This window comes from Sminthopsis crassicaudata, chromosome 3, assembly GCF_048593235.1.
Source record: "Sminthopsis crassicaudata isolate SCR6 chromosome 3, ASM4859323v1, whole genome shotgun sequence".
NCBI lineage: Eukaryota > Metazoa > Chordata > Mammalia > Dasyuromorphia > Dasyuridae > Sminthopsis > Sminthopsis crassicaudata.
The window spans coordinates 607,329,329-607,343,680 of record NC_133619.1 but is presented as its reverse complement, the minus strand read 5'-3'; the positions used below and the strand labels follow the sequence as shown (position 1 = coordinate 607,343,680).

Genomic DNA, 14,352 nt, shown 5'->3' with positions numbered 1-14,352 from the left:
AGAGAGACAGAGACAGAGAGAGAGACAGAGAGAGAGAGAGACAGAGAGAGAAAGAGAGAGAGAGAGAGAGAGAAAGAGAGAGAGAGAGAGAGAGAGAGAGAGAGAGAGAGAGAGAGAGAGAGAGAGAGAGAGAGAGAGAGAGGATTGGGGTTCAGTGACCTGCCCAGGGTTAAGTGTCTGAGATTAGTTTTGAACACAGGAACTCCTGACTTCAGGGCTGGTGCTCTAACCATTGCACCCCCTAGCTGCCCCCTTACTCACCCTTTATGTCAATGATTGAGCAACACTACTTGGAAAACAATGTGACCACAGGTTTACTCCTCAGTGTGAGAAAGAGGAAGCTCTCAGTGCCCCAACAAGGGGGTTGGAGGCGGTGGGTAATTATTTTTAAGGTGGGGCTTTCTTGAGCAGAAGTATCACGTGGCCACTTGTTTTTAACAAAATGCCCTTCTGTGTTTGACTTGGCCCAGAGCACTGACCCAGACACCATGAAACTGCACACACACACACACACACACACACACACACACACACACACACACACACCTGTGGGCCACAGTGGCTCCTTTCAGTCCTGGAGCTGTGGGCAGAAACCTTGGTCTCCGATGGGAGTGAGGAAGGAAATGCTTGTGCGAGTGGGCTATTTCCTTCTTCTGCAACGAAGTAGAATAAATATATACCAAGTATACAGAGCTTACCAGACCAAGGGTGACTTCTGAATGTGGAGCCAAGTACCTAGAAGGCTTGTGGGGGAGCCAGGGACAGTAAGGGCACTCCCCCATTCAAGGTGCCCATCACCTCCAGAGTCAAATATATAATCCTCTGGCGTTCAGAGTCTTACGCCCCCTGCCCCCTCCTCTTTTCAGTCATTTTGTTCAGTCTCGTATCCTTCCCCATCCTCCCACCTTTCCCATCCCTTGCAATCCTATAATACTGGCTTCCTGGCAGTTCCTCGTCCAGGAAACTCCACCTCCTGACTAGACATTTTCTCTGGCTGTCTCCTATATTTGAAATGCTCTCACTTCTCATCGCCACCTACTGCCTTCCCTGGCTTCTTCCAGCTCCAGCTAACCCCTGCCTTCTCCAGGAAGCCTTTCCCAGTCTCTCAATCCCAGTGCCTCTCCTCTGTCAAAAATGTGTTCAGTTAATCCTGTCTGTTGCATGTTTGTATTGAGTTGTTTGCATGTCGTCTCTCCTATTAGCCTGTGAACTCTTCTGGGGCAAGGACTGCTTTTTGCTATTTTTTTTTTTTTTTTTATAACCCCGGACTTTAGCACAGTGCCTGGCACATTGTAGGTGCTTAATCAATGTTTATTGATTGATTATGCTTTTTGTGTAGTATAGTGCCTAGTACATAGTAGGTGCTTAATAAATGCTTACTGATATAAATAATCCTTGAGCTCCACTTCTAAAAGCTACCCAAGGAGGCAGCTTAGTGGAATGGAAAGAGTCAGGGTTTAAATTATGCCTCTGGAGTTAATTGCGTATGTGGCCCAGCAAATCACTTCTCTGAATCTGTTTCTTTAACTGCAAAATGAGGGGTGGACTAGATGAATCTTTCATCACAATGAATTTACTTGAGGACAGGGTCTGTCTTTTGTTTTTTCTTAGTATCTCTAGTACTTGGCGCAGTGCCTGTTACAGAGGAAACTCTTAATAGAAGTTTGCTGACTATTGTCTTACTCTCTGTGGAAAGTAAAAAAAAAAACGTAGCAGGGGCATACAGCAAACACTTAATAAATATTTGTTGATTGACTACTTGATAGCTGGATTATTATTATTTTTTTACCAGTTGACCTTGAAGCATCACCTGGTTTAGAGGTACTGAAACTAGAAAAGGGCTCATCCTCCCTTGACTAGAGTAAGTCAGGCTCTACAAAGAAAAAGCAATGTTCCCAAGTTGGTGGTGGGTGTTGGAGGGGAGTGGCAGATCCAGCCTTCTGACTCAAGCCTGGACTCTTTCCAGATATTCCGTCTGCCTTCATGCCCCTGCCCTTCTCTGCCTTGGTAGATGGCTTTTGGAATGGCTGTGGCCAAAAGACTCCATCACGTGAAGCTTCCATTGTGTGTTTGCTGCCTGAAAACCATCCTGATGAAGAATGGCTGCTTGCCAACTTAGGGGTGGGCTGAGAGTAAAACCAGAATGTGTGCATGTACATGTATATAAGAAGGCTATGTGTATATATGTGCACACGTATGTGTTTGCATGTATGTGTGTAAGGGCCTATGTCTATATGTTTGTGTATATGTGTGTGTGTATAGGATCTGAAAAATGTTTAGATCAAGGAAGTAGGATTCTGGTTATATCACCATTTAATGTATATGGCTTCCTAACCTGTAGCTATGTCAGCACTCAAATGCTTTTCCGTCACAAAAACAGAATCTAGAAAAACACTCACAAAATCTGGACATGCAGAAAATGAAGGAAACCATGTTTTGTTTTTTTTTTTTAATTATGAAAGAGAAGGGGGCAACTGAAGAAAATGCCAGTAGCTCAAAACTCAACTAGAGATCTGGATGTGTCCTGATGGGTCATCTTAGCTCCCCAGCTTTCTCCTGGGAAGTTAGCTAAATCCTGAGGTTATTCAGCATGTATGGCTCTGTCCCTCTCCCAGCTTAATATAGGGCTCTGTACACAGTAAATGTTTGTTAAAGGAGGAGTCCTCTAAAAATGTTTCCAAAATAAAAGTAGTGCCAAGCTATAAATGTTGATGAATTCACCCTTTCAAATTGCAACCCATCCCTTAAAAATACATGAGATTCTTGTTCATAGTTTTTTATCTCTGTAAATTATTCTTTGCAATTTTCTTAAGAATGTACAGTGAGGGCAGCTGGTGGGGACAGTGGGTAGTGTTAGCCCTGAAGTCAGGAGGACCTGAGTGCAAATCTGGTCTCCAACACTTAATACTTCCTGGCTGTGTTACCCTGCCCAATTGCCCCAGGAAAAAAAAAATCCCCAAACCAAAAAATAAAGACTATATAGTTCAGAGGTGTGTGTGAAGGGTTAATCAGCACATAATTGACTAATTAATTTCCCTTGGTTCAGTTGGTGAAATTACAGGTTTTGAAAGAGGTCGATGGCATTAAGGTGTAATGTTCTTCTCTAAAATATAAAGTTCTCTGGAAGCAGGTTTCTTGGGGAGCTTCTGGAGGCAGCCTTAGTTTCGGTTCAAATGCAGCCAAATCTTTTATTGTCTACTTCAAAATAGTCCGGTCAGCTTTCTTAGAGGCCTATCTCTCTCCTTGGTTCTGAGAGCTCTTGCCACTAGTCCTTTGCCTCTGCCAGATTCAGCCTCTTGTCCTCCCAATGTCTCCAGACAGCACAAAGGTGGAAGATGGAATGAATCTGCCTCTGCCTCTGAGAGAGTGGGCTTGTGGGTTTCTGCGGGTTTGTGGGAGCTCCTTGCTTGTATGCTGTGCACTGAGTACACATCAATCATTACATCACTAGGAAACCATTATTTGTTGTAGGATGAAATGAATGCTAAACTTGATTTAACCATTGTCTCCTCAATTCCACTCAGTACCTTGTTTCAAGTTCTGGCCCATAACATTCTCTTTGTAGGATCAGATCAATCATACTGAACCATGCTAAGTTAGATAATTACTGACTCTATCAATTCCACCGACTTAGCACCTTGTAAGAATGATAACACATTGGCTGGCTGAAGGCTTGGTGGATTTTCCAAAGGTAAGGTACATAGCCTTTAAGAAATAAATCCAAGCAGGAGACAGTTCTGAGGAGTGAGATGTCTGTAAAGAGAGCAAACCATGGAAGAAGGACAATTAGAAGAGAGAGGACATTGAGGCTCTGAAGTGTTGGGGTGTGACCTTGGCCATTTGTATTCTTTTTCTGTGGCCACTCTACTGATGTACTATATACTTGTGTCTACTGATGCTGTGTGTAGTTGTGCGAGAATGTGCTTCAGGTTTATGGAAAGAATGTTTTATTATCATTGTTTTATGATTTCCATCTTGTCTCTGATGCTTTGAGTTAATTGTGCCTACTTGATGACCATTAAATGAACACTAGTGGGAGATTAAAAAAAAAAAAACTTTAGTTTTGAGAATATTAATTAAGGAAATATCTGGAACCTGAGATAACTACCTCTTGAGAAATCAGCCTTAGAGTTCAAGTTGAGGAGAGTAGCCCAGAAATGCTGTTGTTTAGTTGGGTCTGATTCTTTGTGATCCCATTTTTTTTTTGTTGTTGTTGTTTTTTTTTGGTAAAGACACTGGAGTGGCTTGCCATTTACTTCTTCAGTTCATTTTACAGATGAGGCAAACAGGGTTAAGTGACTTGCCTAGGATTACATGACTAGTAAGTGTCTGAGGTTGGATTGAACTCAGGAAGATGAATCTTTTTGACTCATTAATTAATAATTAGGCCTGACACTCTCTCCTCTGCACCACCTAGTAGCCCTGCAAATATTACCTCCTTGAGAATAGAGACTTGCATTCTTATCTTTGAATCCCCACAGTCTCAAAATTGGTAGGTGTTTCCTACTGATTTATTGACAATTGGAAATTTTTTGCTGGTCTTTTTTTTGGAGGGTGGGAATGATATTGTCATATTTCAGGTACTATTCATCTGTTACTTCTTGTTTTCCTTACTTTCACCCTTCCCCAATGCATCCTCCACTAGCAAAATAAACTTCCTGAGGCAATGATCTGACCTAGTCATTTTCTGGCTCAAGAATCTTCAATGGTTTCCCATTGCTTCTAGGGAAAAGTTAGAACTTCTAAGTTTGACATTTAAAGTCCTTCCCAGTTTGGCTCTAGCCTATCTTTTTTCTTAAACAACCAAAAATGTTTTATTGATATTCCTAAAAAAAAAAAATAGCCTTGTTCACTTCTCAGTGACTATCTTTGCTCCCAGCTCCCCCCATTTTCTTACATCACAAAGATATACAGTTAAGCAAAAGGAATCAACACATTTGACCTCCTTAAATTACTTTATAATTCCCCTATACACAATCTACAACCCATTTAAACTGGCCATCACCTGCCTCTGGATGTTTGCATGGCCTTTCATATATTCCTTAACATTCTTGACCTTAGCAGAAATTCTATTTATTTATTTATTTATTTTTCCTGAGGCTGGGGTTAAGTGACTTGCCCAGGGTCACACAGCCAGGAAGTGTTAAGTGTCTGAGATCAGATTTGAACTCGGGTCCTCCTGAATTCAGGGCTGGTGCTCTATCCACTGCGCCACCTAGCTGTCCCCCAGAAATTTTATAAGACCATAGATTTTGAATTGGAAGGGACCTGAAATGTCATTACCTTCAGCCCCTTTCACTTTGTAAATGAGGAAACAAAGATTTAGAAAAAATGAAGGGACTTACCTCATGGCACCCAGGGACTAAGTGGGCACCCCAGTGCCCATTTTCTGTCTCCAAATCCAGTAGTCTTTCCACAGGATCTCTCTGACACTTTCAATATCGGGAACCTCCGATGTTTTCATGCCATTGTTTTTTCTAGAATCTGCCAGGCTACTTCTTTGATACATCATTATTCTTGATCTATCCTCTATACATAGATGTATCTGAGCTTTCTTTTCTTTTTTGGTGTTCTCCTTACTCTCATGAGATTAACTATCAATTCTCTAATAATGTCTCCCAGATCCCAATAGCCGGCCTCATGATCCCTCCTGAGCCAGTCTCACATCATCAACTTCCTAATGAATGGAATTCCCATAGGCTTCTCAGACTGAAAATATCCAAAATAGAACTTCTTCTTTTTATTTAATAGTTTTTATTTACCAGATATATGCATGGGTAATTTTACAACATTGACAATTGCCAAACCTTTTGTTCTAATTTTCCCCCCCTTCCCCCCCTCCCCCAGATGGCAATACATGTTCAATATGTTAAAGTATAAATTAAATACAATATGTGTATACATGTCTAAACAGTTGTTTTGCTGTACAAAAAGAATCGGACTTTGAAATAGTGTACAATTAGCCTGTGAAGGAAATCCAAAATGCAGGAGGACAAAAATAGAGGGACTGGGAATTCTCTGTAGGGGTTCATAGTCGTCTCCCAGAGTTCTTTCGCTGGGTGTAACTGATTCAGTTCATTTCTGCTCTATTGGAGCTGATTTGGTTCATCTCATTGTTGAAGAGGGCCACTGTAATGAAAATAAAAACCCTCAAGAAAAATTAAGTTGGGGTGGGTAAGGAGGAGGGAGAGAGAGAATGCTTCAGTCTATATTTAGACACAATCAGTTCCTTCTCTGGGTGTGGATAGGATTTTTTATCATAAGTCCTTCAGAGTGGTCATGGATGATTGTACTACAGAGCAAGGACATTCATAGCTGGTCATCCCAGAACATTGCTATTACTTGTATATAGTACATTTCATTTTGTTTGAGTTCATGGAGGACTTTCCAGGGTTTTTTTCTTCCTGAGAGCATCTTGTTCATCATTTCCCACAGAACAATAATATTCCATCATAAACACACACAATAATTTATTAGCCACTCCCCAATTGATGACCATCCCTTCAATTTCCAATTTTCCCCCCCCGAGGAAAGAGCTGCTGTGAATATATTTTTTTAAACATATAGATCATTTTCCTTTTTTTTTTTTTTTTTTTTTTTTTAAATCTCTTTTGGTATTCATGCCACATAGTGGTGTTGTGAGATCAAAGGATATGCATAAATTTATAGCCTGTCTGACATAGATCATATCTTTTGATCATTATCAGTTGGAGCATGACTCATTTTTTAAAAAAATAAATTTACCTCAGTTCCCTTATCAGAGGTCTTAACAGAGAAACTTGTTTTGAAATTCTTTTTACAATTACTATTGCTAATTCCAATTCCCTCCTTTACTTTTCTCCTTTCACCTTCTCCTTCAAAAGTTTTGTTTTTAACCATTCCCTCCCCCAATATGCCCTCTCTTTTATCACCCTTCCTCCTTTCCATAGCCCATTCCCCTTCTATTTTCCTGCAGAGTAAAAGTAGATTTCTACATCCCTATTGAGTATGTATGTTATTTCCTCTTTGAGCCAATTCTGATGAGAGTAAGGTTCACTTTCTCACTTTCTCCTCCTTTTCTTCCCTTCCACTGTAAAAGCTTTTTCTTTCTTGCCTTCTTTTTTATGGCAGATAATTTGCACTATTCCACTTTTCCTTTTCCCTTTCTTTCAGTGCATTCCTCTCTCACCCGTCAATTTCATCAATTTTTCCCCCCCTGAGGCTGGGGTTAAGTGACTTGCCCAGGGTCACACAGCTAGGAAGTGTTAAGTGTCTGAGACCAAATTTAAACTCGAGTCCTCCTGAAGTCAGGGCTGGTGCTCTATCCACTGCGCCCCCTAGCTGCCCCAATTTCATCATTTTAAAAACAAGATATTATCTTTTCATATTCAACTCACACCCATAGTCTGTCTACAGACTTTCTAACTGCCATAACAATGAGAACGTTCTATTAAGTTACAAGTATCATTCTCCAAAGTAAGGATGTAAACAGATAAACTTTATTATGTTCTTTATGAAACCATTTTCCTGATTACCTCCTTATGCTTCTCCAGAGTCTATATTTGAAAATCAAAATTTTCCATTCAGCTCTGGTCTTTTCATCACAAACGTTTGAAAATTCTCTATTTTACTGAATGATCACCTTTTCCTTTGAAGAATTATACTCAGTGTTGCTGGGTAGGTGATTCCCCTCTGGTACTTTAATGTACAAGTTGTTAATCTTGTTTTATCCTAAGTGTGGCTCCACTATACTGAATTGTTTCTTTCTGCATGCTTGCAATATTTTCTCCTTGACCCTGGAGAGTTCCAGAATTCGGCTACAATATTCCTGGGAGTTCTCATTTTAGGATCTCTTTCAGAGGTGATTGATGGATTTTTTTCAATTTCTATTTCATCCTCTGGTTCTAGAATATCAGGACAGTTTTCCTTAATAATTTCTTGAAAGATGATATCCAGGATCTTTTTCTGATCATGAATTTCAGGTAGACCAATAATTTTTCCAATGATCTTTCCTGGACCTGTTTTCCAGGTCATTGTTTTTTCAATGAGATATTTCACATTTCCCCCTATTTTTTTATTATTTATTTATTTTTGCTTTTTCGTATGTTGATTTCTCATAAACTCATTAGCTTCCATTTGTTCGATTCTGGTTTTTAAGGAATTATTTTCCCCAGTGAGTTTTTATCTCCTTTCCCAAGTGGCTAATTTTGCTTTTTAAGTCATTCTTCTCCTCATCAGCTTTTTGCATTTCTTTTTGCACACTCTCAATTCTTTTCCTAATTTTTTCTAAATAATAACAATTATAAGAGTATTACTAATATTTTCACCTATATGAAGTAATCAATTTGAACTTATTGAGTCTCTTATTATTTAATTGGTCTTTAATGTTTATCTTATATTTCTCCTGGATGTTATATATCAAATTTCCCCTTAAGTTTTGGGGATTTTTAATCACAAATATCTGAAATTAAATTAAATGTCCTATCTCCCCAATCCACCCCCTTCAAGATTATATTTAACTTTGCTGGAAAATTACTCTTGATGGCAAACGCAACTCTTTTGCCCTACAGAATATTAGGTTATTAGACCTACAGTTCATTATAGTAGCAGCTAAGTCTTGTGCATTCTTTATTATAGCCCCATGATATTTAAGTTTTGTTTTGTTTTTTCCTTGTGGCCTCTAATATGTTCTCTTTAATCCGGGAGCTTTGAAACTTGGCTATGATATTCTGATAAATGTTCTTTTTGGGGTCTCTTCTAGTGACGGTTGGTGGATTTTTTCTATTTCTGCTTTGCCTTTCTGTTCTAGAATTTCAGGGCAATTTTCCTAGATAATTTTTTGTAACATTATGCAACAATTCTTTTAATTGTATTTTTCAGGTAGACCCATTATTCGATATTATTTCTCCTTGATCTGTTTCCATTGTTTTTCTGATGAGATGTCTCACTTTCTCTTCTATTGTTCATTGATTTGATTTTGTTTTGTGATTTTTCAGCATCTTAAAATATCATTAGCTTCCCCTTGTCTGATTCTAGTTTTCAAGGAATTATTTTCTTCCTTAAATTTTTGATTCTCTATTTCAAGCTGGTTGACTTTCTTTTCATAATTTTTGTGGATTGCTTCCCTCCTCCCCCCTTTTTCCTCAGTTTCTCTTGTATAATTTTTCAAGTTCTTTTTAAGTTCTAAGAATGGTGTGTGTGTGTGTGTGTGTGTGTGTGTGTGTGTGTGTTGGGCTCCATTTAATGTTTCTCCCTAAAAAAAAAAAAAAAAAAAAAAAAAAAGGCTTTTTAAAAAGTTCTTTATCTTCCTCTGACTAGGAACCACATCTTCTCCGTTCACATCATTATTTATGGTTGGGTTCTTATTTATTTATTTTCTCCTCTTTATATATTTTTGCTTTGTTTTGTTTTTAGCAGCTATTAATGTAACCAAGTCCTAGTCCAGAGATCGGAGGCCCAAGCCCGGGTCCTTCTTATTGGTGTTTTCGCACATCAGTCTCGGGGATCGACCTCACGCTCCAGAGCCCGGGCCCGGCCTCAGCCACGCCGCCCCCGATGGTCGGGCTTCCCGCGGGCCGTCCGGGGGCTGCGGACCCACCACAGCCGCCCCCTGGGCCCCAAACCGGGCCTCGGCTCTCCGGCAAGCGCCCACAGCGGGCAGGAGCTGCGCCCCCCGCGAGCGAGCCGGCTCTTCCCCCCGCAGCCGCAGCCCGGGGGCGTCCGGCCTCAGCGCGTGCCGCAGCTCGGTCTGGTAAAGTCCTTCAGGCCCCCGAGCCCGCGGCCCCGCACGGTCCGCAAAGGGGAGTTTCGGAGGCCGCAGCTCATCCCCTCCCGGGGAAGCGGCTCGGCGGGGGCGTGAGCCCGCAGAGGTGATTTGCACTTCACTCAGGCCGAAGCCCCAGTGCAGGAGGGGAGTCTTTCCTGGGGGCCTCTTAAATTGTCCTAAAACGCTTTACCCCAAATTTATCTCTGCCGCTCGGAGGAGGTATTCCCTTCCTCTCCCCTCCCCCTCTCCCCTCCCCCTCCCTCTTTTTTTCCTGCCCCTTCCCCGCCTGCCTTTCCCTTCCCCCTCTTTCCTTCTTTTCCCCTTCTCCCTCCTCTCCCTTTTCCTCCCACTCCACTCTTCCCCCCTGCTTCTTCCTGTTTCTTCTCTCTCTCAGTCTGTCCCTCTCTGTGTCACTCTTTGTCTCTGTCTGTCTGTCTGTCTGTCTCTCTCTGTCTCTTGGTTTCTGTCTGTCTGTCTCTCCCCCCCTTTCTCTGTCTCTCTCTTTGTCTCTCTTTGTCTGTCTCTCTGTCTCTGTCTCTTCTGACTCTTTGTTTCTGTTGGTCTGTCTCTCTATCCCCCCTTTCTCTTTGTCTCTCTCTGTCTCTTGGTTTCTGTCTGTCTCTCTCTCCCCCCCTTTCTCTGTCTCTCTCTTTGTCTCTCTTTGTCTGTCTCTCTGTCTCTGTCTCTGTCTCTCTCTGACTCTTTGTTTCTGTTGGTCTGTCTCTCTCTCCCCCCCTTTCTCTGTCTCTCTCTTTGTCTCTCTTTGTCTGTCTCTCTGTCTCTGTCTCTGTCTGACTCTTTGTTTCTGTTGGTCTGTCTCTCTCTCTCCCCCTTTCTCTGTCTCTCTCTTTGTCTGTCTCTGTCTCTCTCTGACTCTTTGTTTCTGTTGGTCTGTCTCTCCACCCCTTTCTCTGTCTCTCTCTTTGTCTGTCTCTCTGTCTCTGTCTCTGTCTCTGTCTGACTCTTTGTCTCTGTTGGTCTGTCTCTCTATCCCCCCTTTCTCTTTGTCTCTCTCTGTCTCTTGGTTTCTCTCTGTCTCTCTCTCCCCCCCTTTCTCTGTCTCTCTTTGTCTCTGTCTCTCTGTCTCTCTTTGTCTGTCTCTCTGTCTCTCTGTCTCTTTGTTTCTGTTGGTCTGTCTTCTATCCCCCCCCTCTTTGTCTGTCTCTCTTTGTCTCTCTCTGTCTCTTTGTTTCTGTTGGTCTGTCTCTCTCCCCCCCCCCCTTTCTCTGTCTCTCTCTTTGTCTCTCCATCCCTCTCTCTCTCTCTCTCTCTCTGTCTCTTTGTTTCTGTTGGTCTGTCTCTCCACCCCTTTCTCTGTCTCTCTCTTTGTCTGTCTCTCTGTCTCTGTCTCTGTCTCTGTCTGACTCTTTGTCTCTGTTGGTCTGTCTCTCTATCCCCCCTTTCTCTTTGTCTCTCTCTGTCTCTTGGTTTCTCTCTGTCTCTCTCTCCCCCCCTTTCTCTGTCTCTCTTTGTCTCTGTCTCTCTGTCTCTCTTTGTCTGTCTCTCTGTCTCTCTCTCTCTCTGTCTCTTTGTTTCTGTTGGTCTGTCTTCTATCCCCCCCCTCTTTGTCTGTCTCTCTTTGTCTCTCTCTGTCTCTTTGTTTCTGTTGGTCTGTCTCTCTCCCCCCCCCCCTTTCTCTGTCTCTCTCTTTGTCTCTCCATCCCTCTCTCTCTCTCTCTCTCTCTGTCTCTTTGTTTCTGTTGGTCTGTCTCTCTATCCCCCCCCCTCTCTTTTTCTGTCTCTGTCTCTTGGTTTCTGTCTATCTGTCTCTCTCCCTCCCCCTAATTTGTCTCCCTCTTTCTCTATCTCTCTTTGTCTCTGTCTGTCTGTCTCTTGTGCAGGAAATTTGAAGAGCTGAAAAATTTTTGACCTGCTCCACCATCTTCCCAGGTTAAGAATTTGTGATTTGGGGGTAGCTAGGTGGCGCAGTGGATAGAGCCCCAGCCCTGAATTCAGGAGGACCCGAGTTCAAATATGCTCTAAGACATTTAACACTTGCTGGCTGTGTGACCCTGGTCTTCACTTAACCCCAAATGCATCAGCCAAAAAAAAAAAAAAAGAAAAAAAGAAAGAAAAAAAAGAATTTATGATTTTGTAATCTTTAATCTGAACAAATAAAGAAAGTAAATGGAGAAGAGAATGTTTTTTCTTTGAATTTTCTTTTTTGGCCCAGATGATCCAGTTAATACTTAGGTTGGCTATAGTCAGGAAGACCTGAACTCAGCTGTTGTTTCAGACAGCACAAGCTGGTCAAGTGACACTAATTTGCGACTTAGTTTCCTCATCCACCCAACAAGTGGCATTATTTTCCATGGCCTCTAAGAGCCCTTCCAGCTCTACATTTGAGACCATATTATGAGTGAGACTTTAGTCCCTGGTAAGGGTTAATAAATGTTTGCTGAATTGAATTTCATTAGCCATGATAATTGTAGTCCTTCACACCTTAGTGTGAACTGCTTTGATTACTCAATTAAGATCACTTAAAAAAAATTTTTTTTTATCTTTAATTAAATTTCTTAAGTTATACAAGTATATTCATTTTTTATATATTTCCATACGTATATGTTTCATGCTGGGAGAGAAAAATCAGAACAAAAGGGAATAAACTCAAGGAAAAAAAAAACAGAAGAAAAAAAGGTGAAAATAATCTGCGTTCAGTCTGCAGAGTTCTCTGTAGATGTGGATGGCATTTTCCATCCAAAGTTTAATGGAATTGCCTGGGACCACGGAATTGCTGAAAAGAGCCAATTCTATCATTGTTGATCATAAGATCCTTTTTAATGGGTCTGGTGAAAGAGCTGGGAGAAAGAGGCGAGTCTGGTTTAGAGCTCTGGGCCTAACAAGGAACTCCATAGTTCCTTCTCAGAGTGAACTCTTGGGCTTGTGGGTAGTAAGGCAATGGGGAGGTCTGCATTTGATCAGAGATCCCTCTCCCATGGTCAGCACCTCCTTGGTCCTGTGATTCAGCCTTGAGACCAGTGGAAAAAGTCATTTCCTTCTCTTACATAGAGGGGGCTGGGCCGGAGATGACAATAGCAGCTTTGCATGGCAGACCGTAGGATTGAAGATTTAGAACAGCAAGTGGACACTGAAGATTCATGAAGTGCCCATCATTACTTACATCTGAGGAAACGCAGACCCAGAGAACTGAACTGAGCTGTCTAAGGCCACCAGATAATCAGTAGTTGAGCTACACACATTATACCATTGGAACAGACAGCAATATTGGGAAATTAATAGGATAATGCTTCACTGGGACAATGTTTTAGAGTTGGGACATCTTATACTTTATCTAGTTCAAAATCATCATTTAATAGAGGAAACAGGACTAGTCCAATGTTACATAGCTCCTAAAGGGCTCTTACTAAGGTCAAATAATTAGGTACTTAAATCATATGCAATTTGCTTTTTCTTTCTCTTCTTATTTTCTAGTAGAATAGAATCTGAGTATCTGAGTCCTGAGCAGCAATTTTCTTGAGTTCCCGAGTCTTATCTGTCCCATCCAAAGTTACACATCAATCAGTGGCAAAAATTAAGCTGATTAAGGCTATTCCAGCATCCTATTCCCTTCTTTGAGCAAAAGTGACTTTGGAATAATTATGCCTATTTGGATTTGTGAAAGACCTGTTATGGAAGAAATGTTTTCTTTTTGAGTGGTAGTGAATTGCTGCCAAAATATATTTGTTGTTGTTGTTTGGTTATTTTTCAGTAACATCTGACTCTTTGTGATCCCATTTAGGGTTGTTTTTGTTTGTTTGTTTGTTTTTGTTTTTGCAGATACAGAAATAGTTTGCCATTTTCTTTTTCAGCTCATTTTGAAGATGAGGAGCTAAGGCAAATAAGGTTAAGTAACTTCACCACAACACAGAAATTATAGTGGTAAAAACACAGGTTTTGTGATTACAATCAAGCAAAGGTACAGAGAAAATGATAAACCTGATCATTAGGATCCTAATAAGAATTCTTAGAGACAAAATTATATTGGAGTGACAGAAATAACTATGGAGAAGAAAAAGGGGAAGATTTTGGGAGATTAAAAAGAATTCTTTTCTTTCCAGGCTTTAAGTTTGCTCTATTAAAGTGTTACCTATTAATTAAAAAAAAAACAAATTTATTAAACTTTATTAAGCACCTATTATGTTGAAAACACTTTATGTTGCATGAGAGATGATTAGGACCAGAATCCATGACAAATGAAGATTTAGCTTAGGGAAGAGAAGACCTAGTAAGGATTTCACTTATCTGAAGAGTGCCAAGTGAAAGAAGGAATAAATTTGCCTCATAAGGCAAAATAAGGAGGTACTTATGAGTGAAGGTAGTAACATCACAGATAGCCAGCATTTCCATATGTCTTTAAAGTCTGCAAAATGCTTTAATTCATTTGATCTTGTAATAACCCTGGGAGGGAGATGCTATTGTTATCCTGTATTTACAGATGAGGAAACTGAGACACAGAAGTTAAGGACTTTTCTGAGTTCATACAGCCAGCAAATAGCTGAGACTGGGCATACACTCAAGTCTTGTTGACTCTAAATCCAACACTGTCCCTTGCTAACGATTAGAGCAGTCCCATAAAATAGGGCAGCTAGTATAAATGTATAAATATA

At 40.9% G+C, this 14,352-nt stretch overlaps 1 long non-coding RNA gene across 1 annotated transcript in view; it reads left to right on the top strand.

Annotated features, from left to right (window-relative positions):
* The window catches only part of LOC141563987 (uncharacterized), a 16,095-nt gene extending 4,269 nt beyond the window's left edge, over positions 1-11,826 (top strand). The window contains exons 3-4 of the long non-coding RNA XR_012488550.1: positions 9,394-9,848; positions 11,587-11,826. This is a non-coding gene — a long non-coding RNA (uncharacterized LOC141563987). The remainder of the gene's footprint in view (positions 1-9,393; positions 9,849-11,586) is intronic.
* Positions 11,827-14,352: the final 2,526 nt, after the last annotated feature.